Raw genomic sequence first — 12,176 nt, 5'->3', positions numbered from 1 at the left:
TGGGGTTGCACCCAAGAGCTGGCCAGCGACTGCCTCCAAACTCAGATTAAAGAGAGCAGCCCCAAATCCATTTCTTGGGCAAAATCATGAGTAATTTTACAGAAGAAAGGAAATACAGGGGGGGAAAAATCTCAAAAAAATCATGTGGTCACCATGATTACGGAGGGTTTGGGCATGGACAGGAAGGGTCAGGGTAGTCTCAAAAATAAGTGAAGGGCATGGGTTAGAGAAGGCTAGGTTCCAGGAAAGCGTGCAACTCAGCTCTTACAATAAATAGAAACTTATTTTTAATATAGCATAATGACTCCTGCCTTCAAAATGAATTCTGGTAGGTTCCTCATCCTCCTTTTGTTGTTGCTTTTCTCCTTCCTTCCTTCCTTCCTTTCTTTCTCGCTTGTTTGTTTGGGTTTTTTGTTGTTGCTTTGTGACAGGGTTTCTCTGTGTAGTTTTGGCTGCCCAGGCTGGCCTTGAACTCACAAAGATCTATCTGCCTCTGCCTCCTGAGTGAGTGCTGGGATTAAAGGCGTACACCATCACCTCCAGGCTTCTTCTTGTTTTTTCTTTGTGATGTTGGAGATTGAACCTATAGCCTCAAGCATGTTAGGCAAGCCTCTACTACTGAGCTACCCAGCCCCCTCACACCTCTTTAAGGGAATATATATAAATCAGCTGTGCATGCCTGGGACAAACCACCTGAGCTACTCAGATTATTAATGCAAGGGAGATTTTGGCTCCTGGCTTCAGAGGTCTCATTCCAGAGTAGTTTGGCTTTGTTGCTTTGGGTCTGTGGTAAGACAGAACACCATTGCAGGACACACGAGGCAGAGCAGAGCTGACCCCTGCATGGCAGCTGGGAACCAGAGTGAGGGAGGGCAAATCTCCCTCAACTGATCTCGCTTCTTCTATCCATCGGCTCCACCTCCTAAAGGTTGCATCACCTCCTAACAGTGCCACAGACTGGAAACCAAGTCTCTAGTGTGGCCTTGGGAGGACATTTGAGAACCAGGCACAATACAGGGGTGGAGAAATAGTTCAGTGATTGACAGCATTTGTTCCTCTTGCATAGGACCCAGGATGGGGTCCCCAGTACCCACATGGTGGCTCATAATCATTTGTGAGTCCAGTTTTAGGGGATCTGATGCCTCTTCTGACCTCCCAAAGCCCCAGGCATGCATGTAGTGTACATACATACATGCAGGCAAAACCCTCACAAAATAAAGTACATAAACCTTGAAAACAAAATAAAAATCACCAAACACACCAGGAAGGTTTCCTGTGTGAAGGACAGTTCATTGATTGGAAGTTTTTAAAACAACCACTGACTGTCTGAATACAAAAGTCTTGTCATTATCTTAATGGGACCCTGTTGACTTACTTTCCAGAACCTTGATCTTTGAGATAGTTGCGAGTTTGCCAAGACCTTTGCCCCAGTTTCAGCTGATACACAGGTTAAGAGATTAAATGTTTCATGGACCATTGATTACTTGTGCAATTTTATTGAATATCCAATAAACATTGCTGCATAGCTTGGCCATGGGTCTGTTATGTAATCAGAACAAAACACTGACATAAAAAATGTATTATTTGCTGGATTACCTATTTGTCTATGTGTCTGTGTGTCTATAAAATCCTATAATTTAGAGTCATAAAAATATCCATACTCATCAAACACAGGAACAGACCATCTAATCTGTAATATCACACTCAAGGGCTTGGAGTGTAAATCAACAATGGAACCCTAGCTAGCAAGTACAAAGATCTGAGTTCTGACCCCAGGAACACAAATCAGTAATAAATGTCTTTTAAAGCTATTGATGGACCAGACTAATTCTGTCTTAGGGTAAAAAGCCATTTTGTTATAAGGTCAGAATAAGTTGTTTCTAGTTGCTATAAAATTCAAGTTTGACTCACACATACTCTATCCAATAAGATAAAATGTTTTTGTCAAGGAACCTTAAGATAGTCTGCCAAGATGATCTGTCAGATAATCTAATTTGCTATCTGCTTCTGTAAAATTAGCCTGCATGATCTTTATGTTACAAAATACCCAGTTTACATTTTTTCCCTTTAGAAGGAATCCTGTACTCTCAGATCCCACGTTGGAGAGTGAGTCCTATGCATAGCAAATGAACTTGCCTGATTGGCTTTGATTTGGGTGGTAGTTCCTGTTCTCTCTGGGCTCAGCACTGTATCACATCATCCAAGTCCTGTAAGGACCTCTGCCCACAGGTTCACACTGGCCACTGTGTCCTGCCTTTCTCCCAGAAGGCTTCATTAAAATAGGATACTTGACTATCCCCTGTGATTTCTGAGCATTTAATATTTTCCTTAAAAGTTGAAATGTGGAACATTTCAAGGTAAAATTCAAGAAGCCCATCCCCACCCTCACCATATTCTAGGAAGGGTAAACACACCGAAATCTGACTGTGAATTCCCTGACAGCTGCCCTGTCACATGCCATGATCTACGTCTTCATATTTAATATGCCCACCAATGATGCCCTAATGTGGCCTCTCCCCTTTCTCTTGCAGTCGTGAAAAGGAATTGCTGTTTTCCTTTAAGAGAGATGTCACACAGTAGCAGGTGTCAGCATGAATAAATGTCTGAGAGTCTACAATGCACAATGTTTGCTTTGGTAACCAAGCAGGATTGAAATGTGGATTCCTGTGTGAATATATTTCATGCAGGACCAGGTTTTTAGGGGAAAATGGGAAGAATTATATGAGATAATTTGAAACAATTATTCTTACTAACCTAGACTAATCACAAAACAAAGGTCGGGGTTCAGGGGAAATCAGTCCAAAGTTGAGTGGAGAGTTGCGGGACAGATGTTCTTAGCAAATTATTGGTAGTAGTAGTAGTGTTTGTTCTGGAATTATTCTATCTGGGGTTTCAGGGGCCTTAAAGTTCTGTTTGTCTCTTAGGATAGTATTAGGCTGTTGTGTGTGAGAGTCCTTTCTTTTGTGGCATTTAATTTTGTGTGAATATACATTTTGTTTTGTTAGAATTGACAGAAGCAACTCTAACTGGGTTCTGAGCCTTTCTACATTCCCCCAATTGATGGAGCTCATCCCTATGAAAACACCAGTGATAACCATGTGGTTCTTTGTTAGACTTGTCTGCCTCTCATGGGCAGGATGGACCTCCTCCTCTGGTCCAGTCTGTTCTCACGTCAGGTTGAAGTGATTGGTGATTGATGTTCGCTGTAACAAAACCTATATAGCTTCATTATAATGCCCAAAAGGAGGTTTAGGAGTGCTTCTCAGCCAAATTGATCCAGATCTATTTACAAGCAGTTGTCAGTTGAAAATAGCTTTTTGTTTTGTTTTTGTTGCTCTGTGTAGCCCTGGCTGTCCTAGAACTCACTCTATAGCCCAGGCTGGCCTCAAACTCAGAGACCCACCTGCCTCTATCTCCCGAGTGATTAAAGGCCTATGTTACCACCACCCAGCTGATCTGTAAATTCAGCTCTATCTGCTCTTTAAGTAATGGCCATCTTTCTGGTGGTTTGAATGAGATCTCCCCCATAGGCTTCTATGTATTGCACTCTTGCTCCTAGTTGGGGGTGCTGTTTGCGGGAGGTCTAGTATGTGTAACCTCGATGGAAGAATTGTCACTGGGGTGGCCTTTGAGGTTCCAAGCCTTGTATGGCTCCCAGTGTCTTTCTCTCTTCTTGTGCTTGTGGTTTAAGACGTGAGGTCATAGCTTTCAGTTCCTGCCAGCGCGCCTGCCACTTGTTGTCATGATGGACTCTTCTGCCTCTGGAACCGTAAGCCCCAGTGGCCCCTTCCTTCCTTCTGTAAGTTGTCTTGGATGTGCTGTTTTGTCACAGCAAAAGGAAAGTACCTAATATGATCTCTAAAGACTGGGTCGATGTTTGTGGGGAACTGAGGCTGGGTCTGTGATCAGTTATGGAATGAACCTTGGCTGAACTTGGGCTGTTTCTCTTGGCTGTACATTTAGAGCCTTCAGTTATACCGTAAGATCTGATGTTTTAGTAACTAGTCCTATTTAGTAAGATCAGCCTAGCATAGAACCAGTAGCCCCAATACCATAGTACCCTTTCTTGTTCTCATAACTGCTGATCTTTCCACCCATGCCAACCAACATCCATTCTTTGTGATTTTCTATATTCTGCCTGCAAGAACACCCGGCCCTCAACCATTCTCTTACCTCCCCTGCCCCCTCCCCTATATCCCGCTCTGACAGCCTTTACAAGCTCCAGGCAGGAAAATAAAATTTGCCACGTGATCAGAATCCTGCCTTGTTGTCAATTTCTGTGTCTCTTGTCCCCACCCCCTCCCTTGGGTCTTTGGGTTCTTGGTTGAAGTCTTGTGGGTCAAGGCAAATGTTATTTCTGTAGGAGTTGTATGTTCACTGACTGTTTTTTTAGAGACAGGGTTTCTCTGTGTAGCTTTTGGAGCCTGTCCTGGAACTCACTTTGTAGACCAGGCTGGCCTCAAACTCACAGAAACCCATCTTCCCCTGCCTCCTGAATGTTGGGATTAAAGGTGTGTGCCACCACCACCAGGCTTTGTTCACAGACTTTTAATAGATGTGAACTAAGCCAAGAAGAGCACACCGAATCCACCTTTCCTCATACAGTTTACTTGAGAACTCAGGGTTAAGGTTAACAAACTAAATACAATTACCAGGGAATGGGGTGAGTTTGGTTGTGAAGACACATATGCTCTTATGCATGCAGTCCTCAGTTTCCCAAATTGAGTAAGGGCTGTCATGTACAGCACAGAGTCCCCTTATTTACCAAGAACTAACATGGAGGCAGTTTAGCATCTGTTGTCCCCTCACTGGGATGACTGTGAGTGTGCTGTGGAGAGATGGTTTGGATGCCGGCGCACGTGGGATGCTGTCAGTGTTGCCCACTAGATGGCAGAGTAAAGGATTCTATAGGCCAGTGGAGTTATGCGCAGTAGCTAGTGACTGAAGTTTTAAATGTGTGTGTCACTATCCATGTGAAGGACAGATAATATACAGAGAAAAGAGTAAGAAGAGCCAGAGTCTCTGTCATGTGGGTCATGTGATACCAGCTCCTCGTCCTCTTGATGGTTTAATCGTCTACTTACGGGAACAGAGAGCTTCTTTTTGTCTTCATTTCACTACTGTCTGTGTAGCCCTGGCTGTCCCAGAATTCCCTATGTAAACCAGGCTGACCTCAAACTCACAGAGATCCTCCTGCCGATGCCTGCGGTGTAGTGGGATTAAAGGCATGCGCCACCAGAGCAGACCTCCAGAAAATTTCTTAACTTTCAGATGTGAGACTTGTCCTTTAAACTCTGATCTCTGTTTCTAACTCTGACTTATAGTGCTTTTAGGAAGGAGCAGTTTGTCAGAGAAAAAGATTGGAAGAACCCAGGATAGTTTAGGTGGGTAATTAAAACCCTCAGAAGGAGTGGATAGAATTAGCATTTGGAGCAAGTGGATGAGAGTAAACGTGCCAAACCTGGTGGCCTGAGTTCCATTCCTGAAACCAATGTGGTAGTAGAGACCCAGCTCTCACAAGTTGACCTTCATAGGCATGCACCATGGCATGACACCTCCCCTCCCATGATGAATTTTTTTTTCTTTTTTAAAAAGGAAGATATTTGTCTGGGGCCACTGGCTTGCCCATACATGGCCTGGAAAGCCCCATTCATGTATCTCTCTTCAAAACCTGCCCACTCAGAGAGTCTCTGAACAAAGGAAAGGAGACAAGAAATCCAGTTCCACATTCTTGGTGGCTACTGCAGCTTCCTCCCCTAAAGTTGCCGGTGCTCAAATCCCCACCTAAGCATTCAACTTTTGACCATACTTGAGCACAAACCCAGGTTTTGGTGGACATGTATGTCATTACCCCTCTTTTACAACCTATAAAATCTCCCTGCTTTCGTTGAGGGGTGGTGGGCAACTTCTCTGGCCGTGATCTCTGGGACAGGAGAGTCTGCCTGGGAGTGGCTTTGCTCAATATACCTGTTGTTATACTTTTTCAATTCAGCTTGATCTGGTTTACTACATCGAAGGGAAACTTATTATGGGGGCAGGGTGCAGAAAACCTATTAGAAGAAAGGGCACAACCCACCATTACAGGAATGCAGAGCCAGCTGTTCTCATTGCATCTGCAGCTGGAAGAAGAGAGTAATGGATGTGTATGCTCAGCGCACCTGCATTGTGTACACTCCAGGGGCTCAGCCCAGGGAATGGTGGCACACATGATGGGGATCTTCCCGACTCAGTAACCTGATGCAGATAATTGCCCACAGGCAGATCTCCCAGGTGACTCTAGAGCTTACCAAGTTGACAGTTGCTATCAACTGGCAAACACGCCAATCTTTACTAGAAGCAGAAGCAGACATTGTACCAGGCAGACTCTCGGGGCTGTCCAAAGCGAGAGGGGATGGCCCCAGCCAGTGTCTAGTGTCAAGCTTTGTGTTCATTTCATTCCTTCTGCCCTGAATCACCTTCTTCTTGGTTTGCAGGGCTAGTGTATTGCCCTTTTCCCATGTGTTTGTCCCCAGAATTGGCTTGAGCTAGAAATTATAACTCCTTGATATTGCCTTAAAGTATTGTGTTGCCTACATCACCCTAATATCTCAGGTTTAAGATAATCTGTGGTTTGAGGGGAAGTCTTTTTGTAAGAGCTTGCACAATTCTTCTCTTTAGCTGTGTCCACAGCTCTACTGCGAGCTTTGGGAAAGGTTTTGTGCCTCTACCCTTTTCCCATCTTTCCCATCCATATCTAACTTCTATGGAGAAGTGTGGTAGAGATAATTTGGAGAAAGGGTCACTAAGAACAAACTCTGGCCAGGTGTGGTGGCACACACTATTAATCCCAGCACTTGGGAGGCAGCAACAGGTGGATCTCTGTGAGTTCAAAGACAGCCTGGTCTTACAGAGTGAGTTCCAGGACAGTCAGAGCTGTTACACAGAGAAACCCTGCCTTCAACAGCAACAACAACAAGAAAGCAAACTCTGGACTTTTCATTCTTCTTCATCAGCAAAACTGGATGAATAAACATTGTGATTTCTAATTCAATTTTCTTATGACAAAAATGTCAACGGAACAAAAGGATCCAGCAACACAAAGGCAACTCACACAGAGGAAGCAGCAGTGTAGAGTCTGTGCTCAGCAGGTCTCAGCTTTGGTAGGGGCTGGCACTTGTGGGCTTCCCACTTTCCTGTTTTGAATGGGAATACAAGTTGGAATTACCTTATTCCTTTTCAACCATAGGCTCACAGATTGTGTTCCTGGGGCTCGGGTACTCATTTCACAAGTATCCAGAGGAGGATGGTACTCCAAGAGCTGTGTCCAAGGGACCATTTTGAGAAACTCCATCTGAACCTGAGCCTGGGGAGATGAGAAGCTCTTGGACCTGGTGGGGAGGGGGAGAAGGGGGGACATGGTTCTGTGATGGAGGAGGGGCAGGTGTGTTTTGCATGCAGAGGAAGTTTATGTATGGCTAGATACAGCCTGTTTTTCCAATTCACATGCTTGTCTAGAATCTAGTCACTCTCCCCTTAGGAGTTATATTATGCTCTCCTTGAACTTGGGTGGGCCTTTGCAACTGCCTTGACCATCAGGATATGGCCAGTGTGATGCTCAGGAAGTCCCAAAGCTAGGACAAAGGGACGCTATGCAATTCTGCATTATCGTCTTAGAATGTTCAGGTGGAACTCAGCCTGAGTAGCTAGTGACCAGGTCCAGGTGGGTTGCCACCTAACTCACAGGCCTGTTTGAATTCTAAGTTGACAGCCAAAACCAACCTCTCTGCCATCAACAGAGACGCTTCAACCACCAGTCAAATGGCCCCAACATTCATTGTCTTGTACAATTTAATGTCTTGAAAAAAAAAAAGTGGGTTTTGTTTTAAACAACTTTACTCCCAAGTGTTTTGTCATGCAGTAATAGACAGCTGGAAACAAGTCACCTAAACAAAAAAGAAAAAAGAATGCTAATTTATTTTGTTTACAGTTTCACACTTTAGAAGAGGATTATCAGGAACAGTCCTTCCCTGCTCCAAGGAGTTTGAAATTGGCTAGGAGGAGTCAAATGATTAGAGCTAGACTCTTCTGGAGTTTTTCTCACTCTCATTACTTGATACATTGTCTCATCTCAGTTGGGAGAGTCACAAGTGTGCTTACAATTGCCTGTGCTCTGTGGATTTGATTTTATGTATACAGGCTGTTTCACCTGTTTTTATGTCTGTGCACCAGCAGCGTGCCTGGTGCCCTTGGAAGTCAGAAGAGGGCATTGAATCCCCTGGAACTGGAGTTGCAGACAGTTAAGAGCTACTAGGTCTTCATTTATTAACACCCAAAAATCTCATAAGATTTCCTGATGGGAAAGTCTCTCTCCTACTGCAACTGCTCATCTACACCAACCTAAACATATGGTCAGAATGGGGAGAGAGGGTACAAAATGATGAACATATGGGTGTTTTATTCTGTGTTTGGAGTGGTGGGCATGCACGTACCACAGCACCATGTGGAGGGCACAGGGCTCAAGGGATTGAATACCTCGGCTTCTGCATCAGGGTATCTTCACCAGCTTAACCGACTCTCTAGCACTGTGGTTGTGGGAAATGGGAGCTGTATAAATGGTATTAGGGTCTCTGAGATGTTTTCAAGATTTGTTTAAGTATAAAATTATTTCAGAGGAAGAACTTTAGAATACAACACTCATTGGGAGTGAAGTCAACACGGGATTTTCTGGTAGTGTCTGTCCTTGCTTCAGGGATGGCAGAAACTGTCCACCTCAGATCTATCCTGTACAACCTCAATAATGACTGGTGGGTGAGGGTTTTTAGGGATTTGTATGATCATGATCTTTTGTCTAAATTACTCTGAAATTCGTCATGGTCCTTTTAAAGTTCCAGGCCTCTGGACTTCACAAGAATCTGATATTGAAATATGAAATAAAGGTCCTTTGTCTCTCTCTTCACGTAGCCTCATCATTTGTCCTTAAAGGAGGTCACCGCCATCCTGAGACTTAGATAGATGGAAGGTATGATTTTCCACACAGCCAGCCTGGGTACAAAGACATTATCCTGCTGAGCCTGTTATTGGCTCACTTCCCAGAACTTTGAACAGAAGTTACCCAGTTGAGAGCTTGCCATGAACTTTACCCTACTTCTAACTCACCCGACTGTTGGGGAGGGTGACTCTATCAGGTGCTGTGCTGGTGACTTTTTCACTGATGTAATGTTAGCAAATCACAAGGATGTCTGACCAGGTACCGGGGTCAAGCTTCTGTTACATGAACAGAGTAGAACATTGGCTTACCCTAGTTCTGTGCTCACTACCAACACCTCCATCTTCTCCCAGCCAACACCATGCTCTGAGCATTCAGAAACTAGGGTGTGAATCTTTGTGGGGATGGAGTGCCAGGGATTGAACTCAGGTCACCAGGCTTGCATGGCAAACACTTTACCTGCTGATCCCTCTTCCCAGAGAAGTGACAAAACTTCTTCAATACAATACTGTGATATACATGCCTGGGTTTTAAACTACTTGACAGTATGATTGACATGAAGACCTATGTCTTAGGCAGACACTTTCCCAAAAGATCCATATCTGCCTGGTACTTAAAGGAAAACAGCTTTGTTACCAGTAATGAAATCTGAGATTTCAGAGGAAAATTAGAATTTAGGAAATCTTACATGCCCTTGCCATCAGCAAATGGCTTCTGACATGTATGCTAGGTTTTGTGTTGTGTTTTTTTTTTCCCTTTGAGGCAGAGTTTCTCTGTGTATTCCTGGCTGTCCTGGAACTCATTCTATACACCAGGCTGGCCTCAAACTCACAGAGTTCCACCTGCCTCTGCCTCCTGATTAAAAACATGGGCCACCACCACCTGGCCTAAGTGTGTTCTTTTTTTCTTTATTTTTCTCTTAATGATATCATGAGTGGATATTAGTTAATGTGAATTTGATGCCAATAATGAGATGTTTCAGCTCCTGCTGACTGCAAACAAGCTGGTTGCCATGGACACTCTACTTTTCACTCACTCACACCCCAACCTGAGAACTCCCTTTCATTCATCTCAGTCCACCAAAGGCTTTAAGATTTTCACCCAGCACTTTTTGTTTTCCATGGAACAACTGATCAATATACCTGACCCAGGAAAGGAAGCCTGTACATTTTTATATACTTGTATTTAATGGGTTTCAATTAAAGTTTTCTAACTCAATTTACACCATGGATTAATATACAATGAATGTTAAAATGACTCCCTGGTTCTCTGATCTGTCATCTTGCTGTCCGTTGACAGCCCTGATGTGTCCTCTGAGGTTCCATGGGACCATCTTCACTTGGATGTCTAATCGGCACCCTTTTCTATGGCTTTGATAAGTTAGATACTTTCCCAGATGTTTCAGCAAACAAGCTCTAGCTTTCTTGAGTGCCTCATGAAAAACTCATGAGCAATCGAATCTTGATTACTGGGTAAGAATTAAACAAATGTGGGTGACATTCGTTCACTAAAGAACCTCTCAGCCTTATGATGACCTTATCATATCTATATCCTTTCATAAAGCATGTCTACATCCTAGTGCTCAGGAGGCTGAGGCGGGAGGATTCCAAGTGGAAAGAAGGAAGGAAAAGGGGGCAATAAAGTATAGTAACCCATGTACATCAGATACAGGGTACCTACCCTAATGAACTGGACCGGAGCTCTAGTTCCCTCTAGTTCCCCCCCCCAAAAAAACTTGGCTATGATTCTAATATATCCATTTTTCCTCTCATGCTCTTCTATCATAAAAATACTGAAAACAAAAATTGTTCTTTTCCCCAAATCCTGGCAGCCTGAAGCTGAAAATCCTGATTCAGACTTTAGAGAAATCAGTGTGGGAAATGTTTGTACCCATTATTCGTGGACTACTCAGAGACAGCAACAGAGCCAGAGGCCAACCACAATCAGGAGAAAGGCATAGGGTTTCTGCTACCTCTCCCTACCTGAAGCTCACGAGGACCCAGCAGAAGTCCCAATGGCTGTGTCCTGGGCCCAAAAGCCCAGTGGATTATTTGTCCTTGGCCAGATGGTTGATGGGCTATAGGATATTTTACTGTGACTGTCTCTCATAACTGCTCCCTATGCACTTCATAAGGACCTGGCTAGAAAATTCCCTCCCTATATCAAAGGACATCATTAAGAAAAAAGAAAAAAAAAATAACCCTCTAGTTGGCGGTGGCAGTACATCCCTGTCATCTCAGGGAAGCTGAGGCATGAGGGTATCAAGTTCTGGTCCAGCCTGGACTACATAGCGAAGCAGGAAGAGGGAAGAAGGAAGCCTCCTTACATAGACAAGGAAATAAAGAGGATCTGAGTGTGTACTCTGTGCTGCTTGTTGTTTTTTGTTTTGTTTGCTTGACAGTGGCCAGGGTTATCTGGGGAAAGGAGACCTCAGTTGAGAAAGTGCCTACAACAGATTGCCTGTAGGCAAAACTGGGGGCATTTTTTTTCTTTTATTATTGACTGATGTGGGCAGAGCCCAACACTTTGGGTGGTGCCACTACTGGTCAGGTGGTCCTGGGCTGTTTAAGAAAGCAGGCTGAGTAAGCTATGGAGGGAAACCCAATAACAGTGCTCCTGCGTGGCCTCTGCTTCAGCTCCCACCTCTTCCGATTCCTGCCATGGGTTCCTGCCCTAACTTCTTTGATGATAAACTATGATGTGGAAGCGTAAGACAAGTAAACCCTTTCCCCACCAAGTTGTTTTGGTCGTGACGTTTCAGGTTAGGTTTTTTGTTTGTTTGTTTTCTGAGACCCTGGTTCTCTGTGTAGCTTTGGAGCCTGCCCTGGAACTGTCCAGACGAGGCATTTTATCACAGCAATAGAAACCAAAGTACACACCTTCCTGTGTTCCTCACTTCCCGGTTAATTAGGTCATACTTCTTTTCCCCAAAGGCTACCAAGCTATGCACTTTCCATCACATTGAGCAGTGAAACACATGTTTCCTTACTGCTTTGAGTCTTCATTTCTGAAGGCTCCGCTTTTATTAATAAATTTATATGTTTTTCTCCTGACAACCTGTCTTGTGTTATAAGGACTCAACTATGAACCTAGCACTGGGTAGAGAAATCCTTCCTCCTGTGCTCATATGACTAACAGCTGACTGATGGATTACTACATGTGTGGAGACAAGAGTGCATGCTTACACACATGCTCTTCCTTGCCTCACAGA

Source organism: Phodopus roborovskii, unplaced genomic scaffold (genome assembly GCF_943737965.1).
Source record: "Phodopus roborovskii unplaced genomic scaffold, PHOROB, whole genome shotgun sequence".
Classification (NCBI taxonomy): domain Eukaryota; kingdom Metazoa; phylum Chordata; class Mammalia; order Rodentia; family Cricetidae; genus Phodopus; species Phodopus roborovskii.
Note: the sequence above shows the minus strand (reverse complement) of the source record.